Below are 20322 nucleotides of genomic sequence, written 5' to 3'. Positions count from 1 at the left end.
GCAATGAGAGCTAAGAACAGTCGGTTCAAATTATGTATCGCGAATATTACGTATAGAATATAAAAAGTAAGTTCCTTTTTTCTTCCACTTGACATTCAGTTTCAAATTTCGATAACCACCAGTCTCATTGACGACAAGTATTGATACAGAACGTTCGTCTTTCCGTCTCACGTTAGATATCCTCTCACGAAAGCCATGTACATTATTTCTTCCTGGCGAATCGGACACGGCCCTCGACAACAACAGGACAAGCGATACGACACAATCCGTTCGACGAATCCGGAAAAGGGGTGAGTAAAGGCGACTGCTTTTACGCGCGGACAGCTTTATTAAAAGGGACGCGCAACGAGGTTATTGCAAGTTACCTAGTTGGTTAGCTCGTCTCAAAGTTATCTGCGCGGCGAGCAGCGAGAACTATGAGGAGGAGGAACACGACCGGGTAGGGTCGGGGCGAGCGACTTTACTCGTTAAGCAAGCCCTGAGGCTGCTCGACGCTCGACGCACCTAAAGATTCTATACCTGCATCCATTTCCCGTCTACCACCCCGTGGTTGTATCGTCACCACCGTCGCCGCCGCCGCCGCCGCCATCATCGTCGTCGTCGTCGTCGTCGTCGTCGTCGTCGTCGTGGTACCCCGTCAAGTATCTCGCGTCTTCACGTTTCTCCGAGTCAAAACGTCCCCCATTCCCCGCGTCGTCACTGTCGCGAGTACCTCGTCCTCGCGAGCTAACTCCTTCTCGACGATCGAGCTTGCATAATGGATGACGGAGGACGAAGGAGGCGGAGGAAAAGAGAAGCCGGGGGTGGGAGATTAATTCGGTGAAACCCCTATCCGCGCGCGGATCTCCCAACCACTTCCGGATAATGTATCGACGCGGATAAACCTACCGGTTTGAGCGAGTCAATTCATCGTCCGAGCTACTGGGCGAAGCGATGTAAGCCAGCGAAACGAGACGGTGCGTCGAGTCGTGGCTTACGAACGAACAACTCTTAAGCCTTAATGCATATAAATTAATTGTAAAACTTTTGATATATTTAAAAGAAGATTTTACGAGAAGGAGACACGCGACGCGGTTTAAGAATTTCCAAATACATTCGCAAATCCTTAAAATAAATCTCGTCTTCTCATAAAGGAATATTTAATCTAATCATTTCTATAAAAGGGATTAAATAAATATTCATTAAGGCTCCAGGCTCGTGTTTCAAAGACGTTTACATATCCATACATCGCTGACGTGACGCTTAAATTCAAGAGCATGTACCGAGATTGATGCGCCCTTAGACTTCGCGATTCAATTACGCCTTTACGAGCCGCGAAGAGCCGCGCTTTCTGACAGTTCCGCAATCTAAACGAGCTGTGCACGAGGTAGAACTCACTTCACTGTTTCCGTTTTACTTTCATCCCAAGTACCCGAGCGACACTTCAAGAGAAATCATAGCGAAGTAGCACTTGTTCACGGGACGTCGATAATCCGTACAGTTATCTCCCCGCTCACAGACAACGCAATGTGCGTAATGATGCGTGTTGCGCGATTTGTACGAGAGGAATTCGAGTCCACGCCTTATCAGGCGTATCGTACGAACGAAACACGAATGTGCGGATGATATTGCCGATGAACCCATTGCATAATGCGAACGATAATATAAAAACAGACAATTAATATAAAAAGACAGACGCTTCTTCTCTAGAGCCTCGTACAATTGATACTTTTGCGGACGCGAAACGACGACCACAGCATGCGGCGACTACGACAACGATACGTCAAAAACACGACCGATCGACCGTATGCGGAAAATAAAGAGAGAGAGAGAGTTGCAAGGACTAATGAAACGCCCACGCTTTGAAAAATGTCATTTACCTCGCACACACATCGTCGATCTCCATCACCGCGTAATAAAACAGTCGGTCGAGGGCCTAGACGGGACCCCGAACGTACGTACATCGGCGCCAATGAGCCACCGGCAGACGTCGCGTATATAAATTCGCGCGAGGTTCGTCGAGATGAGCCAATGGTCACCGTCAACGACGCGCCGTGGATGGCGTAGGCACGCGATAATTGTGGATAATTCCCGGCGTCGCGTGCCGCCCGCAACCCCCGTTCCCCCTAATTATATGTCTCCAGTTCTCCCGGCGCGGCGTACCCGCGCAATTCGCATACATACGCGTTGCACGTGTGTGCACCTGCACGGCTACCGGAGATCGACGTTTCCAGCGATAGAAACCGCGCTGGTGGTGGGAACATGTAAGCCTCTCGATCCGCACAAACGGGAGGGTGAACAAAGGGGGAACGGGATGTAGGATGTCCTTATCGACAAGGGCGACCAATATAATCATCCGCATTCCATACTGCATGTACGTACGTGTTACGTGCAATACATGCGATTTCGAATATCAATCAGATACGTAAGATTTGGACAAGACAAATGGATTGTCAGTGAAATTAAATTCTAAATTATCGATTTATAATAAATCCACAGAGATATGAGATTGCTTTGTCAAATCAATAATTTCTATTTCGTTGCACAATAATTTCGTTTTTTTTTCACGAATGAAAAGTATATAAATACTAGCTCGCAAGAGTTCATACTATGTAATTTATACAATTGCAAGAACAACTGTAACGTTTATCAAACGGGAATAGTACTATCGGAATTGGATTTAAACGTGAAATTCTAAATAGGTACACACGCGCCAATTGAAAATGCATCTAAAATTTCAATAATTAAACAGCATCCAAATCCTATGTGAAGCGCAGTAGAAATTTTGACGTACTTTCCTCGATTTATTCACCGGTGGTTATCGCAGAAATAACACATCGCGGCGAGGTATTTGAAGCGGCAGCCACTGTCGGCGGTGGCAAATGGTTTCTGTCACGAAGTCGTCCGTCGCGGCGGGACGAGACGAGGCGAGACGAGAGAAATGAGACGGATAACGACTTTAAACGTACGGGGAGCCAACCGCGGCCCGCCACGATGGTGGCTAATGCGCGAAATGTAAAATGTTTCATTAAAGAAAGACGCCGCTCGCGATGGCCGCTTAGCAAAACCGCAAAAGAAAATACTCCGTAAAAGTGTCTGCGGGAAATCTATTCCGCTCATCTAAATTCTACTCTCTAACTAATAGACCCCGAGCAAAGAAAGAAGAGACGGCCGCAAAGGTCGCTCAAGTCCGAGAGACGCTCTCTTTCGAGTGCGCGATACGATACGCGCACATAGTTCCGCACAAGTAATTCCGAAAGTTCCTTCGCAAAGACGAGCGGACGGCACAAAGGATTTATTCGGAATGTCAAAAAGGAAGAACGCTGAGGCGGCCACTCCTTTTGCGTACATTGTGCATTTGTATATTTTGTGCGGGATAACATCTCCGCAGTGAGCATCGCCCACATACCTATTTCAGGAATGTAAAACTAGTTTGATTAGATGGAGTCTCGAGAAGAAGAGAGCTTCTTTTTCGATAAATAACATTGCCTTGGGAATTTTCTATTTCAGAATATATACGACTAAATTTGATTGGATCAAACACATACTCTACCAATGATATACGATCGCAAAACTTGGATCTAATATCTCATATTCAGAGATGAGATGACATTTAATTTCAAGTTATTCGAATATTACTAAATATTATAAATGGAGAATTAATAGACTGGAATAAGATAGCATACGCTGTTAAAAAAACGTATAGACTTCCGAACATTGAAGAATATAAATTTACGGGTATAATCTGAATAAAATCTCTTACATTACGTTTTAATATAATAAGAGTTAATCTAGGAAATGTAAGACTATCATTATTTAATGCTCTTCAATCATTCGTCACCTGCCTTTTCTATCTATTTTCGATCGCACACCTCTCGTTTAGTAATCTATCTCTTTCATTGCTATATCGTTAACTCACCACGGGTCGAACATACATACGAACGGCCGTGGTCCGGTGGCAGTGTGCAACTGTATGTAATTATTCTAATTCGTGGTGCGCGAACCCAGAGCTCGCATTCGAATGCATTTGCTGTATCACTTTTTGCCTTTTCTCGCCAATTCCGGAATGGGCGTTGAATGGCAAATCATCGCTACACGTGACCCTCGCCCTCGCATCAAATTAACTCACGGGCGATGCCGCCATTACGGTATAAAAGCTAGCAAATTTCAAAATCAAAGCTGGAAAAATCCGTGCCGGTTGGAGCGCGCGTGTTCCATGAGTCCCACGAGACCGTTTTGCGCAATACGAGACACTAGATATCGCCGCTACGATTTCAACGGCTCTCGTATCTAGTGTCTGTTAAGCTAAACGCAAATCAAGCGTAAGGTCAACGTCGATACCGCGCGTTACATGTTGACAACGGGAGTAAACCGTTTATAAGCAGCGCGTAATATGTAATTACCCTCGGACAGGGACAGCCGGATAACGTCGCATCCGCGAACATTTTCATTTCGGCGGCACACGTGTGCGGCCCGGCCGCCCGGTCTAATGGATTTGCTTTTACCTGAAATTGAATTATAACGCTGTAGCAGTTTGCGGCTTTGCCGCGTAACAAGATTTAATAAAGCAAGCCGCGTAATAATATGGTGCAGTAATAACATATGCAGTACATTACTGCGATATACATATCCCGCGCGGATATATATCAACGGTGTGGACGCCACGGATATGGAGGAGAGATATTACCGCCGCTGCGCCGCGCTGCGCCGCACCGCGTCGCGATGCCGCTTCCGAAATTGCGACGCATCGTTCGCCCCGCGAGCCAGAACAGATCACGCCCTTTGCGCTTTCGAAATGCACACGCGGTCCACGCGATCTTATTTACCGTACAATTTCATATTCACGAACCGCATCTCCGCGTATTCCTTCCAACTACCCTCGTAAGCCACGTGCAAGCGTCCGAGCAACGTCCGGTGATCCTCGCAAGATGTGACGTAACGTAGAAAGCGTATAATGTATCTTATTTATTGAGTGGATTGCATTGCGCGATCTCGACTTGTTGTAGTCTGTTCGAAAATGGATTTGGTTATTATTACAAGTAAAAATAATGCAGTTCGCGTTTCGTTTTTTCCATCAGTAAAACCAGTAGACGATTTCAAATAGTCGAAACGTCATAAAGATTTTCAGATTCATTTTAAAATTGCAGACATTTCAACGTTACTGCAAGCATGTAGTAACATTGTAAAAATAAGTTTTTATAACTAGTTAAAGTTAAAAATTAAATTATTTTAAAATTAACTTAAGTTATTATTAATTAATTCATTGTTACATAATTAATTAAAATTAAAAGTTAGTATTAATTAACGTTATAATTTAACTTGTAATTTTTTAATTACCAAACCCTGTAAATGAGTTACGAGAGTTGGTAAGGCGATGCGATGCAAGAAGTTCTCTCTAAAAATCGTTGCGGTAGTCTCGCGCAGCGACAGAGACTCTGCTCGCTCAAAGCGCGCGTGCACACTGATTTAAAGCCCCCCACTCGGGTCGTTGACCGCACGCGGTCACGTGAGACAGGCGCACGTGCTTGCCGTCTGGGCCGCCTCCCCACTCTCCGTCGACCGAGAAGAGTGGGGAGGCGGCCCAGTCGGCGCACACATGCGCTTGTCTGCCGCGACCGCGTGCGGTCAACGACCCGGTGAGGGGCTTTAACTGGTGTGCACGCGCGCTTTGAGCGAACGGAATCTCTCTAGCAAAATTAAAAATTTATTTGTATAAAAAAATGTTATAAAAGCAAAATTTAAAAAAAAAGGAAAAACAAAAAAGAAAAGAGTTTTCAATAAAGAATAAAAAAAAAGAAAATAGAAAAGCGAATATACACAAAAGAATAATATACATTTTTAATAACTGTTAGATTAGGTGTAATATTTTGAAATTTTGATATAAAAATAAAAATTTAATAAAATATTATTTTCTTTTCGGTCTTTCAGAAAAACTCACATGTAATAGACGGATAGATATTATAAAACGTTGGATATAAAAAAGAAAAGAAATAAAATAATGAAAAATAAAAGGAGAAGAAAAAAAGGAAAAAGGGAAAGAGTTTAAAATAGAAAAATCCATATTTTTATAATATTAATGACATTTGTTTTAAAAAGTGAAAGTTAGAATCATAACCCAGCATTAAAAGATTAAAGAAACATTGCATAAATCTTATATTGAAACATTGTAATATTGCATGGAAGTTACAAAAGATTTCTGCAATGTTACTACAAGCTTACGGTAACGTTGAAATGTCCGCAATTTTAAACCTGAAAATCTTTATGACATTTTAGACTATTTGAGATCGTTTACTGGTTTTACTGGTGGAAGAAACGAAACGCAACGCCAGTAATTTTCACTTCTGCCAACTATATTATTTTTACTTGTAATAACCAAACTTTTGAACAGAGGAATAAAATATAAAAAAAACAAAGAAAGAGAGAAAAAGAAATTTTCAACACGTGGTAAGCGCTTTGACTTACATTTTAACTTACTCTCACCGATCTCGGACAGTTACATACACTATTAATATTTTCGATTAGAATGTTGTGTCTAGTAATAATTTTCGTGAGTTTGATATAATTTCGTTTTTATATTTTTTAACGATGCACCGATTATTTTATTGAAAAAATTTAAAAGTATAATTATGCATTATTAAATTGACGTATAAGTTAAAATTGCTGATGCTAAATAAGTATTTTATAAATATATTAAAAAAATATAAGAAAGTTAGAAATAATTAAAAAAACATTTAACATTTTAAAACTTTAATTTTCATCATTGAATAATTCTACGACTATCAATACTTCACTAAAGAGCAAAAAATTCTTTCGCATTTTCGCCGACACTCTATACATCGTATACAGAAATACAGGTACTGGATGCCGTGGAAGAGACAGATGGATTCGGACAGACGAACAACGTGGTGCGCCGAAGAAAAAGAGAAAACGAGTGGAGAAGTAGCAAGGAGAAAAGAGGAAGTGAATGGATGTAGAATGGCGGTTTAGCGGAGACGGGTGGCGTAGGAAGGAAGCGTGGAAGGAAGATCAGGAAGGAAGGAACATGTAATTCCGGAGGGCTTAGCGCGTCCCAATTTTCGGGCCAGTAAATTCCAATAACGTCCGATGCCCTTAAACTCTTCGTACATCACGTCCCGTGAACCGGCGACCGATTTATAACCAAGAAATTCGGGTTATCGATACCTATCGGCACCCCGCGTCTCCGATCCTCCCCCTACTCGCTACCGTGCGAGCGCCGCAGCTTTTCGTGGGGATAACGATGCGCCCCGGTCGAAGTCTCAACCAATGATTTATGAATCATTGAGGGAGCACTCGGCGTGTATACGATCTTCATCGTGCAAACTGTCTGCACCACGGCTTTAATGACGCGAATACACGAAGCCGGTGGAAGAAGAGGCAAAGTCGGGCAGTGAGTTACTACGGTTTACTCCAGCTCTACTCCGTTTTTGTTGCAAACAACTAAAGTTTTCAAGCTTTCAAGTATTGTCCCTGGAAACGGGCGGAGAGAATCAGTTAAACCACAGTTAACTTTAACCAGTATTTATGGGAACGACCGTACGTCTGTCGGTTAGCACGTGCGGATTTCTCACTACTTTTTACGATCCGGCCTAACTCTCACAGCTTCTACTACGGTAACTCGAGAATCTCATAAATTATAAGAGCTACCCGCGTGGTCGAGAGAGAGAGAGAGAGAGAGAGAGAGAGAGAGAGACTCTTTTTCGCGGGCCTTTGACCAGCGTCTTCTATCAATGACCGAGCGCGAGATCGAATTTTCGACGTTTCCTTCCTTCCGATCGAGACCTGCATCACGCGTCACCGCGCTCACGAAGAAATCGATTTAGTGGAAACGTCGCCGTCGCCGCAACGAAGGCTGCGGTAGAACGCGATGCGCAGTTGGCGGTGATGCCGGTATGTGCAGGACACCGTAATGCCGGACACACCGCTGCGAACAACGCTAAAGCCAATAACTTACGCCACGCGGCTTTGAACGCTCGTCCGGGCTTGCGGTTTCGTGACTAAATAGTAATATCGGGAATGCCGCGGCAGCGTTACGTTGCCCATATTAGTAACGCTCACCCGTTTACTGCTATACAAGAACATGAACGTGCGAATCAGAGGAAGACTACTACCCGTCACCGCGAGCGATTTCGTCGGAGTGGCGCGGTGACCCGTGTACGAAAGAGACGACAATTCGATGATAAGAATCGAATCCGATCCCTTTGCGGAGCGATACGTTCTATTTGGAAAACCATCGAGAATTCCAAGTGACGTTAATTTCCTCTTAAAAAATTAAGCGTTTCAATTTTGATTTCAAATATGTACGATCTTATTAATTACAATTATACATTAGAAATTATCGTTGTATTATTGCTGTCCTACACGCAACATAAACCTGATGCATTTCAAGTAAATTCCAGCGGTACAAATGGCACAATACGTGATACCATCCCTACTATTAATTTCCTGTACCACGACCTAGCTAGCCAGCGGTATAATATAGAAGTCTATGATATCAATATCTCTCTCTCTCTCTCTCTCTCTCTCTCTCTCTCTCTCTCTCTCCTTCCCTTGTTGTACATACATGTGTGTATACGCGCAGTGAGCGACATAGTACAATGCAAATCATATCAACCACGCGAAGACAATAAGAGACCAATTAATTGAATGTAGGTCACTAAACGATTATATCTTCAGCCATTTTGCTGATACATTCGCGTACGTCAAATATAACGATGTATTCTTGCCCTGAAGCTACCATAGGAGAGAAAGAGAGAGAGAGAGAGATTGAAGGACGGATATCGGCAAGTGAGATTCGAGTTGAAATCGGTCAAAGTGACTGTCACAAATAACGACGACGTGCGCTCTTTGACGAACCTCTCGAGATAAATTACACTGCCATGACCTCTCACGAAGAGTCAGCCAATTAGGGAACTATGTACGACGACGATCGTGTTCCTTTATTGCCACAAACATACTCGATCGTCTTGTATACAACTTTCCACTTTCAATTGCTCTCATATTCAATAGAAATTTTACCTCCGCGACCAAATGCTTCTCGAATAATTTTCACGTAACATAACACGTAAGCACTACTGCACAGATGTACAGAAAAATTTCTATCTTCATATTACAAGTTCCATTAAACTAAGATTTATTCAAACATATTTTGCCAATTGATTAAAATATTGTAATATGTGAGCCTTCTGCATATATCAGAAATTTTCGTCAACGCGCAATATTTCGCGAATGGAATAATTTAATTTGACACATCATTATAATTTTGGTAAACCGTGTAATCAGACAACTTTATCCGGAAAATATCTTACGATTAATGCCGCGTGTAATGCAAGCCGGAAAAAACTGATATCTTCTATCTCGCGCGGGGAAAACCGTGGTCATTATTCTCTCGCTCCGCCGACTTTATTTACGATTACTCCTATAGATGAGACAGCGGACAGCGGACATCAGCGTTATCTTTGTTCGCGCGGTACAAAGCCACGTTGCGGAGCGTATGTGCACGCGGCAACCCACACGAATAATGAAATTTCGTTACCGCAAGACAATACTGTCATGCATGCCTGGCCGAATTCTGCTACCTGCCCACGCGGTTCGCCTGGTGAAAGCTACACGAGCCGAACAACTGTTATCGTGGCAAATTGCACGTTCCTTGTGTGCCATTACGAAATTCTGCGGTAACATTGTTCTGCCTGCGCTCGTAATTCATTTGCAAAAAAAACATACACGCATTTTTTACGAGAGCGATACCGACCGCGTCCCGGGGGACTACTAGGGGTTATCGTAATTACCGCTCAATTATCGTAAGCGAAATCGAAAGCAACCACGAAATTGGCGGCGATCGAAATGTTTGCGTTATCAGGACCAACACGGATTCGCTGCGCGATGTTTCGATAAATTAGATACGATGAGATACAATAATTGTCAAATTCGCACATCTTATCGTTTCAAGCGTTGTTTGAGTGAAAATCGTTGGGCTGCTGTTAAAAATCAGCGACCCGAAGTCGCTCGAGGCGTCTAGGAACCAGCTGGGCCCATCGATAGCTTCCTCGCGCGTGATAACTTAATTTTATTTACCGGATAGACTAAATCAAACCGGCATTTGAACCGCGCCGCACCCTCCACCCTTGTTGCTCTTCCCCCTTTCCCCTTTTTCTACGTTCGATTACGGGCAGGAAGAAAGGAGAGAGTCTCCTGTCGGGCCAACAAAAGAGACGTAGAGAGAAAGAGACCGAGACAAAACAAGAGAGAGAGAGAGAGAGAGAGAGAGAGAGAGAGAGAGGGATGCAGCCGAGAATCGGTTCGCATAGATCGTCGACGCGGACAGCCGCGCCATTAGATACGCCCATCTCAATCACTGGCGTACGGAGGGTCATAAATTCTCGCGTAAAAGTGGTAGAAGAGGCGGTGGTGACGGCGGAGATGCGCGTGCTGCAAATGCAGCCGGGTGTTTACGGTCGGTCCATTCTCTCCGCTCGCGCATCCCGCACCGCATTTTTGCCACGGGCGAGAATCAGTAATTATTTGCACCGACTGTGGTATACTTTGCGGAACAGTGGAGTCGAGAGCGATTAGGCGTTCCCGCGCGGTGCGGCGCGAACTCTCCCCGATGACAAATACCCGTTCGCGACGGCTGATCGGAGCGGATAATTCCGCCAAATGTGTGGGAAGCGCTAATTAATACGCAGTCGAGGAGCTGCCGCCGCAATTGCTGCCGAGCTGCGCCGCTACTCTCGTTTGCCCACCCCATTCGGCTAATTGCCTCAAGATATCCTTTAGAGGCGCGATAAGTGCGCCTGAATGGGAAGGTAAATTGCCCCTTATCCGGCACAAAAAAGAAAAATAAAGTGCAAATCGCGTCGCGAGCCTTATGACTCTATGAATGACAATTACACCCGTACGCGCCCTTCAGCTTCGTTTCGCATTTGGTACGCGGAATGAACTATTATTATCCTTAATAAAAGTACAACTTTATGAATGCTGTTCCTCGCATATCAATTATACCTGCTACTTGTGCAGCGACGGTTTCGTATTTTAGTCTTCTTATTAGCGAAAAATTATTGGCGTAATCAAATTTAGAGCGAGATCTTTTGTAATCGTTTTTTTTTTGTGCTAAAGAAACCTCTTTACATAAATAAGGTACGCAATATTGCATTATAATTTATGTTATTTAGTTCTCATAGAAATAGAATAGGTAATGTTAATATTGTACATTATTATAAATAGTATACTACGAAATATACAATATCTAACAAGAAAAGAAATTTTATATAATCACAAGTTAAATTATAAATATGGATTAATTGAAAGGCTAGATCGAAGCTTAATCAAGAGAAACTTTCGTCGACTAGCGGTACTACGACAAGCTCTGACTTTAACGAAGAAGTTTATACCCTTCGTAATATTTTCATACGATAAATATCGCGGTTCATGTTACGCGATGCTTCAACACTGACATTTATCTACGGGAATTGCATGTCGTGTTTGCGCGCGCGTGCGCAAGTGCTCGCGTTGACAAATATCGCACGATGTTAGTAAATGCTAATGAAAACTTCATTTAAACAGAATTATATGACGTTAATTTTAATTATTATCGCAGAATTAAACTTATGACTAAAGGGAGCGGAGAATAGATCGAAGTTACCTTCTTTCCCATACGTCTTAATTAACGAAGCTAACTTTTCTTACCATATATCCCAATTATTTCTTAGCGTATGTATATATTTTACAAATATTTACTTCGGAGATTAAAATTTTACCAATACGATCGAATATCGTTATTATTCTTTACAGAGATAACATCGGAGATTATCTCAAACAAGATCAAAATTTTTTTGTAATCTAAAGAAAAAAATGAATGAATATGCATGCCGTTCAGAAAGAGAGAAAATAGCACGAGATACAATAGGAAGAAATTTCACCCGCTTGCTCGTAATTAGTAGGATGAAAAATGTAATACGTCGGAATTGACAGAACCCCGGTTTATGTACGCGACTTCCAGACGCGGGGGAAGTAACTTTAGCTTAAGGAAGGTAGCCTGAAAGCGGAGATGGCGGTTATGGGGCCTGAAAGTTGCCGGCGGGAGAGCGACGCGGTAGGCAGTGATCGAGCGGTCGCGACTTAATGAAACTCTTAAGTGCCGACTATTAATATGGCTTCCAAGTTACCGGGTGGCCCGCTGCGCCTCCATCCACCGCGCCCACGTTTCCTACCTTCCGCCCTCTCGCCCTCTCGGTTACAAGTTCTCCCCGAATACGAGGAAATAGCCGTATCACGCAATTTTACGCCGAAAATCGAGAAATTAACGCTATTTATTCCCGTATGCTTCTATCCGTTGGCACAGAAATTACATCGGACGATTGGCGAGGTTTACTACAATCTGACCCTGTTTTAAGTAATCTGAAATCCTTTTCACCCAATCATATATGCTCGATCATAGTTCAATGACACCACAGGTCACACGACGAATTTCGACTCACTAAATTATTTCGCACACTCAATAATATGGCTAGTGCTTCATCAAATATAAATTTAAGAAATATTCGTATAATGTGCGTCCGCAATAAATATATAAAGTCATAAGAAACAAATGTGGAATGGAGAAGGTAATGAACTTTCTAATTATAATATCAATAATTACTACGACATCATCAACAACAACTGGGTATTCTCGCACACAAATATTTCATATCTAACAAGTTATTTAAAAATTATAATGAATTTTACTACTAAGAACAATTATTGACAACTTGGAGAGTCATGATTATTGAAAATATTACTTAGTGACTAATTTAGCTTAAAAATAGTTTGTGAGCAACGTGCTTAACCACACCGATTCGTACAAAAGATAAAGATAGAAACTACAAAGTGTCACCATTATCCTGATCAGCTGTCTGGAATCCAATAATTTACGCAAACATTCGCTGAGCGAGCCAAACTAGTAGTGCGCTAAACCGAGTTCACGCCTTGTCGCGCTTTTCGAACCGCTGTCACGCAAGGCGGTCGGCTACCGGGCTTCACGTCCCCGTCCCCAATTTATCTTTGAATGAAAAATTGATCCGGTTAGGCGACTGTTGTAGCTAGTCGGAAATTGCGAGCGTAGGAAACTGGCGGCTGGGGAGATCGATGGCGCGCCGATACTTTATCCGCCGCGATACCGTCGACGTCGACGTCGTCGCGATTCGACGATAGCAGGTAAACCGAATCGCGCTCATTCGTGTGTTCGAATAATTATTTCCAATTTCAAAATTCAATCAACCGAGATAAATTAAAATCCAACAGCACTCCCGAGATCGTCGTCGTCGTCGTCGTCGTCGTCGTCGTCGTCGTCGTCGTCGTCGGCGTTTCACCTGCAAACTGGTGATCGTCATCTGATTATAAATACTGTCGCAAATCAAGGAGGTAGCACCTTGGAACGAAGATATTACACGAATTTAATTAAATATCGAATAAAGTACAAGCTTCTCGATAGTTGCTGAACGCGAGTAAATGCACTGAGTAAAATTGATCTCGGGCGAAAATTTTAAGCAGTAATAATAATATGAAGATTAAAATTTGATCGTTAACTCTACATACGCGAGAAAAATTATATACTCGTATTCTCAACGTTCGCTTTTTTTTCTGTCCAATTGTTTACAGGATTCCGGTACTTCAACCGTCGTGACAAACGTTCTCGGACAACGAATGGCGTTATGGTTCGTATGCGCGCCGTTTATCTGAGACTGACGACACTCGCTTTCAGCTCACTTTGCGGGTTGTGCATTTTTCTGCATCCGTACGCACGTAGATGCGCTGAAAAATTCGCATCCGTTGAGCATTGGTCGCTTTGTCGCCACCCACGTTCCGATTTTCCTTCCTCTGTTTTATTTTTTTTTTTTTCTTTCTCCTGCTCCGCCCCTGTTGGAGCGCACGTACGTCCGTTTTTCGATTCGGCGGCGAGACAATGAAGTCCTTATCGCCAATGGCTATCGCCACGAGCGCGCCAGCCGAATCGGCGGCGGCCACAACCGATGCGCGGCCGCTTCTTTTTCCGCTTTTATTTTCCGATCTATATAAATATATATATTTCTTTTTTTTTTTGTTTGCCTTTCTGGTTTACACCGGAGCATTCGCGGTTTTTACCGTGAGCGTGGCACCTTTGACCGCGCGTCGGGCTGACAGCGACAACGCGCGCGCGCGGACTCGACAGAATTCTCCCAATACTCAACGAGTGCCGTTGATAATCTCGACATTCCTCGCAACTTGCAAATTATTAGTTTCAAACTGTGAAAAGTCACCGTCATTCATCCGTGACGTCACAAAATAAATTGAACTCTATTATCTTAATTGCGCGCTGATTTTCTCTAAGAACCAATATAATATCGCGTCGCGAAATTTAAATTACATCTAAATAAGTCGTTCTCCTCAGTCGTGACTAAAAGCTAAAATCTCCTGGTTAGCTTGGGAAACTTTGTAATTCAATTACTTCGAAATTGTAAGTTGTGTCCTACAAACTAAGCGCTTGTATTTCGTATAAATGATTAATTTTGCATGCGCGAGTGTACGAAATTACTTTACGTTCCTTTGTAAAAATCTTCTCTAATTGCTAAGTTTTAACACTTTACTCACAAAAGAGGCAGCGGCAACCTCTTTACGTCGTTTGACTAACAATTTTCCCAAATTAGAGAAACGTGTGACTACATTATCTCCGGAATATTACGTGTAATGTCATGAAATAATCTCTCTCCCGCTTCCTCGCAGGATAGTTGTGCCGCCAGAATTTTTAAATGAGAGTGTCAAGATAAAGAGTAATCTTTCGGGCTCATCTCGGAGCGAGTATATGTAGAAACTAAACGGTTTAAACAACAATTTTCTTCTCCTGGCGATGCTAATCATCTTTTAACAAGTACGCGTAAGTTGAGCGTGTGATTACTTCGTCCGCCCGACGAAACACGTGTCGATCGATGTAAGTACACGCCTCTTAGTTCCAGAAATAGTCATGCCGCGTGCTTAACAAGCCCGCTTAACTTTTAATAGGCTCGATGGCCTAATTATGAGCCACCGCGAAGTAACGAAGTCTGTCGCGTTTTGCGAGCGGATATACTGGGTGTGAACAACACAGCCCCGCTGCGCAGGAATGGTACGAAGATGGAAGAGATCAGATTATAAACCCTTTGCGCGATGCGTCAATGTTCAGCGCGTTAATTAATGAGGATTCTGCTCTACGTAACAATTTATCCATATTATTAACTGCAACTATACAAATATCACGTCACATTTATTGTTTATATTTTCATTATTTTCACTATTACTTCCGTTCTCATGATATTATAAAATATAAAATTACTTGTATTTAAATTAAAGTATTATCAGAATTTGTTTTCTTCAAATACGCTTATCATTGACGCTATCGCTCCTGGAGTAAAGATAGAAAAATAGTCATGCAGGTACGATGAATAAGTTCACTCACCAATTCGCTGCCGTTATCCGATCGACGCGGCTAGACATGACGATCCATCCCAAGGAGACGCGTGATAATCTGAAAAGATAAACGAATCAAACTAAATTGCTTTTTTCAATCCTAGGATTTTGTATCAAAGATAGAATACGTCAACGTCAAAGATATAGTCATATACCGAGATCAGAAGCGTAAATATACGGGGGTAGCTTTGCGCAAGAAAGAAAGAGAGAGAGAGAGAGAAAATGCGTCCAGCACTTTCGCGGATTGGTCGAACGAGTCGACCGTACCGAAATTGACGCATGGATATAGTAATACGCACGGTTCTCGAAAGCGTGGAATCCAGCAAATAGGCGGTCGATCAGTTGGTACAAAGTGGCGCGCGAGGCGATATCGAAACTGCATCAGCCTTGAATAGCGGTTAAAGCATCGCTCGCAATCGAACGCACACTCTATACTTGATCGCTCACGGCGTGGGACGGATAGGGGAGCGACGGTACGATACGGAAGAGATGAATACGGCGGAGCACCCATTAATTAATTAGTCTCCAAATCGGCCAATCACCGGTCTCGCGAACGATCAATGAACCGAATCGACCGGTCGCTGATTACAGAGGACGTTACGTACTCTTGCACGGCGGGCCAAACGTGATTCGATGAGCCAACGCGATCTATCGAGACTCGAGCGAGTGCAGGCTCGATGATGAAACGAATAATAAAGCCGAGAACAGAATCTCGAATCACTTGTTCCAGTCATAGAGAGTTTGTCAGCGAAACGGTTACGGAAAACTTTTCCGAGAGTTTCATACGCGTTGTCAGAAAATTTGTCACTACTCCGCGCGCTCATGAAATTCTCATCGAAATTCCAACACTCCGAGTCTCGGTAATTGACGAATAACGGCGCATTAGATTACTCAATCTACATCGGAATGAATCACAGTCTCGACTAATTATACATAGATGAATAATAGAAAGTTAGCGGCTATTAACATCCAAAATTAAGTGACGCATAACTTGCTACTAAATCCGAAACTAACCCGCTGTGTAACACAGTGTAACCGACACCGGTTAAACTCGTCGTAGACCTAACTCCAAGTTAACCAATCCCAAGGCAACTGCTGTGCGGTAGCCTGGCCGTCCACAAAATTGTTATTCAAAGATAATTTCAGAATGAGGAAATTTCAACAGCCAATCGTTATTTCGGCGCAATCGTTTCGAGGGCATTGCGACGGAAAAGTAACGCAAACGTTAACGTTGCGAGCTAAAATAATTCTCTAATATTTTCCTAAAATAATATAAACGATAGTCAGTCAAACGCGCAAAATTACGCGTTTGCGTGTAGTATTTTGCTGAAAAGTCGTACTAATTACATTCAGTAGCTCCATTTGATCTAAACTAGACGTTTTCAAAAGTCCACGCGGCTCTCTGTGTGTACCATTTCCGCTGTTTACAGCGGGATTTTTCCAGATAAAAAATTTCCGTTTTTCCGGTTTTCCCATTTTATTGACTTCAATTATTTGTACAGCTTTCAGAGAGGAAAGTAGGACATCACGTGTATGTTTGAGATGATCGTACATTTAGCCTTCGGTCGCGGTAGCAATTATGAGTTAATCAGTTTCACGATCGACGAGAAATTTCTGCGATCTCGCGGGTCGAAATTGTGTACGCGAATATGCGACAACTCTAGCATACGTAATTAAAGCGATACTTAATAGATACGATGAGAATCTCGCGGAATCGGTGAATTCGTGAAAATTCATTAAGCCCATTCGTCGATAATTCGCATCAAAGATCCAAGTGATTTATTCGTTTCTATCATTACAACAACGACTTGTCATCGAATACATCCGACTTGGTCGGTTTGACGATCCGGCCAATCCAGCCTGTAAGCGTCACTTGGCTCCTTTCCAAAAACACCATGCAAATAAGCTATTATATTAACAAAGTCTGGCGATGAATTATCTTCACGATAAATAATACTGAAGGACATTTCGCGAGCAGCCGACCGGCTGAATGCGCATTAGGTCGCGTATCTCGAGAGCTTCCTATATTCCCGTAGAGATTTATTATCTCGACAACTTTTCTAAAGAGATACTCTATCTCGCGAAGCGCGGCTTTATCGCCTTTAAATATCAACAAAATGTACTGATCAAAGTCGCAGTTTGAAACTATTTGTACGAAACTCGATATCGTGAACTCAGTAACATTCGAAGTCACTGAAAATTGAAAAATGAATAAATAAACATTTGGCATGGATATTTTTAACAAGTTAAAAACCTAGAATAATTTACGATTGAAATTTTGTCATTAACGTAACATCCCAATCTAGATCAATCCAATTAATCTTTTTATATTCATAGCAAACATGTTTTTAGAAATAGGATGGTACGGGGGTCAGCGATAGAAAATCTTTGCAATTTTTAGAATGAAGATGATAAGGAAAGAACATTGGCGACACTTTCGAAAAGAGTACCGATACAATAACGCACTTATGTAAATTCGTATGTTAACAGGAAGGAGTCGGAGTCAAGTTGCCGTACAAACGTCAGCGTGACATAGATGGGGGAAAATATCTAGCGCAAAGTACCGAATGAAATTTATTTCCCGCTCGAATTCTTCACTCTGCTGTACGTGAAGGGAAAATTCCAGAAATCGATCAGTGGGAACCTTCCGCGACAGGGAGATGCCGTCGCCGCCGCTGCCGTCGTTGCCGCCGCTGACGACGACGACGACGACGATGGGAAGGTAATAAGGTGGCCGTTTGTCGCTCGAAGTGTCAAATAAGCGCATCGAGGCACCCGTTAGCAGGGCGCGCGACCCGATCTTTTTCTCAACGTGCCACGCCACCCTGGCTGCTGACACATTCCAACCGACCTGTCTTCGTGCCTTCGACCCCTCGCCTGCGGCGCCACGCATAGAATAATAAGACCGGGCAGTTCCGACGTATGTTAAACAGCGAACAGCGGGGAAGCGAATGTATCCACGAACAACTCGAGCGAATGTGTACACCCTGAGTCGATGGAACACGCGCCATGCTCGCCGTATATAGCCGCCGCAAATATTCAGTTGATATCTTTTTTGCGGTACCGTCGTCGATCGGAAAGGTAGAAAGAATTGCGAACGTGAAATGTGAATAGCGACGTTTGACAAACTCGAAGCGGAGAAACTTGGATCGTGAGCGGTCGCTTCCGACTCACGGAACGTCACGCATCATCCTCTCGACTGATTCAATGTTTGTTAAGAGACGATATATTAGTTAATTCCATTTCCGTCGTTACACGATATTCGCGTAATTAAATGAAAAAATCTCGACAAAGCTGCAGACGGGGATGGTAACGACGCGAGTCGAGCTGCATGAAAGAAAAAAAATGAAGGGGAATTTCTCCGGACGGTAGCGCAAAAATATTTAAAGCGCGAATAATTGATTCTCCCTCGATAGCGCGAATACGGCGTGTGTTTGCACGTGCTAGCCGGGGATCGTTATGGAAACGGGGCTCGACGTATCTACATTCGACGTCGCGGTTCTCTCGCGGGACAGACATTATTACCACGAGCCGCGGCGCGGCGCGACGCGGCATCTTCGCCGTTACTGCACCTAGTTGCATATGTACATTGGTGGGTGCATTAAATGGTCGAAGTTCGCGTGTCGAGTTCCCGAGAGTTCTTCTATCTTAGCTAAGTTCACCGAGTGTCGACGCTCGATAAAAGTGTTTCTCTTTCCTCCCTCCTCCCTCTCATCCCCCTTACCCACTGTTAGAGTTTATACCGCCACCGAAGCCACGCCCGACGAACTTTCGGCTCCTTGACCAGGCGGTTACGCTTCTTCTTCTTCTTCTTCTTCTTTTTCTTCTTCTTTTTCACCCTCGTTTTTGAGACGCTCTCGCCGGTCTCGCGATAACAGAGAAATCGCGGGCGCGCGCAGCCGTCTTACATCCTCCCTCAGGGAGAGACATTAATAATCCAAACCAACTGTGCCAACTTACTTTGCCCAGCGTATCACCGTAGTTACCTCTATTTAAATTATTATCCACGTATGGGCTATCTGTTATAATAATTATATTACAATTCCTATATTCGTTATAACAATCGCGCGTATAACCGTGTGACATTATAGAGCCACGACAATTACTCGCCACTATTGAAATTTCCAAGTTCAGCCTTTCTGATCCTACGAGTCTTTACTTTAACAGAATATTAACCTAAAACTTTGTTACAAAAACGTTTTTAAAGTCCATTGTTAACAGAGTGTGAAACAAGAAGGTGTTCAATCAGATTTTCTCTCCAAGTAGACAGCAAGAAAGTGGACTTGGAAAAAGTAGATTCCAAGTTGATCAAAGAATCCAAAGATGTCTTGAAAGAACTAGGAAGGATATCTTATATACACCGAGACGCGATGGTCTGAACGTGTTATCCTCATTTCGCACTTATAACTTTTTCGTGTTACAGAATATTTCATAAGCTTGTATTAAACCTCGGCGGCGTGTTCTCTGATGAATTTGTAGACGACCCTTTTCTCAGTGAAAATTTCATTGGCCGACCTGCTCCTGTCCCTTGGAACTTTCGAGTTCTCTCCTAGATACTTTCGTAACTGAGACTCGAATTAAAATTCTGAGAGATGTTTTACGATATGACACAAACGCGCTATTCGAACGTAAGGACGTCCCACGTACGACATCCGTTATAATAAGAATGTATCTAGAAAATCCTAACGTGAGAAAGAGACGTCTAAAAACAAGCCGGGTAAATCCTACTCTCTCTCCTTTCCTCCCTCTCTCTCTCTCTCTCTCTCTCGTGCTATTTACAGCATTCGACGGCAACACACTTACTGATGTAGACGGTCATATACGTATGCATTGTATACATACGTAAACCCATAGGATCGCGCCCGAGAA

The 20322-nt window shown here is 43.1% G+C and overlaps 1 long non-coding RNA gene across 1 annotated transcript in view; it reads right to left on the bottom strand.

Moving 5' to 3' along the window:
* Positions 1-20322, bottom strand: part of LOC113003577 — a 95577-nt gene that overhangs the window by 40311 nt on the left and 34944 nt on the right. The window contains exon 4 of the long non-coding RNA XR_005574494.1: positions 15443-15511. This is a non-coding gene — a long non-coding RNA (uncharacterized LOC113003577). The remainder of the gene's footprint in view (positions 1-15442; positions 15512-20322) is intronic.

Source organism: Solenopsis invicta, chromosome 4 (assembly GCF_016802725.1).
Source record: "Solenopsis invicta isolate M01_SB chromosome 4, UNIL_Sinv_3.0, whole genome shotgun sequence".
Classification (NCBI taxonomy): Eukaryota; Metazoa; Arthropoda; class Insecta; order Hymenoptera; family Formicidae; genus Solenopsis; species Solenopsis invicta.
Note: the sequence above shows the minus strand (reverse complement) of the source record. Positions and strands in the feature narration are given on the sequence as shown.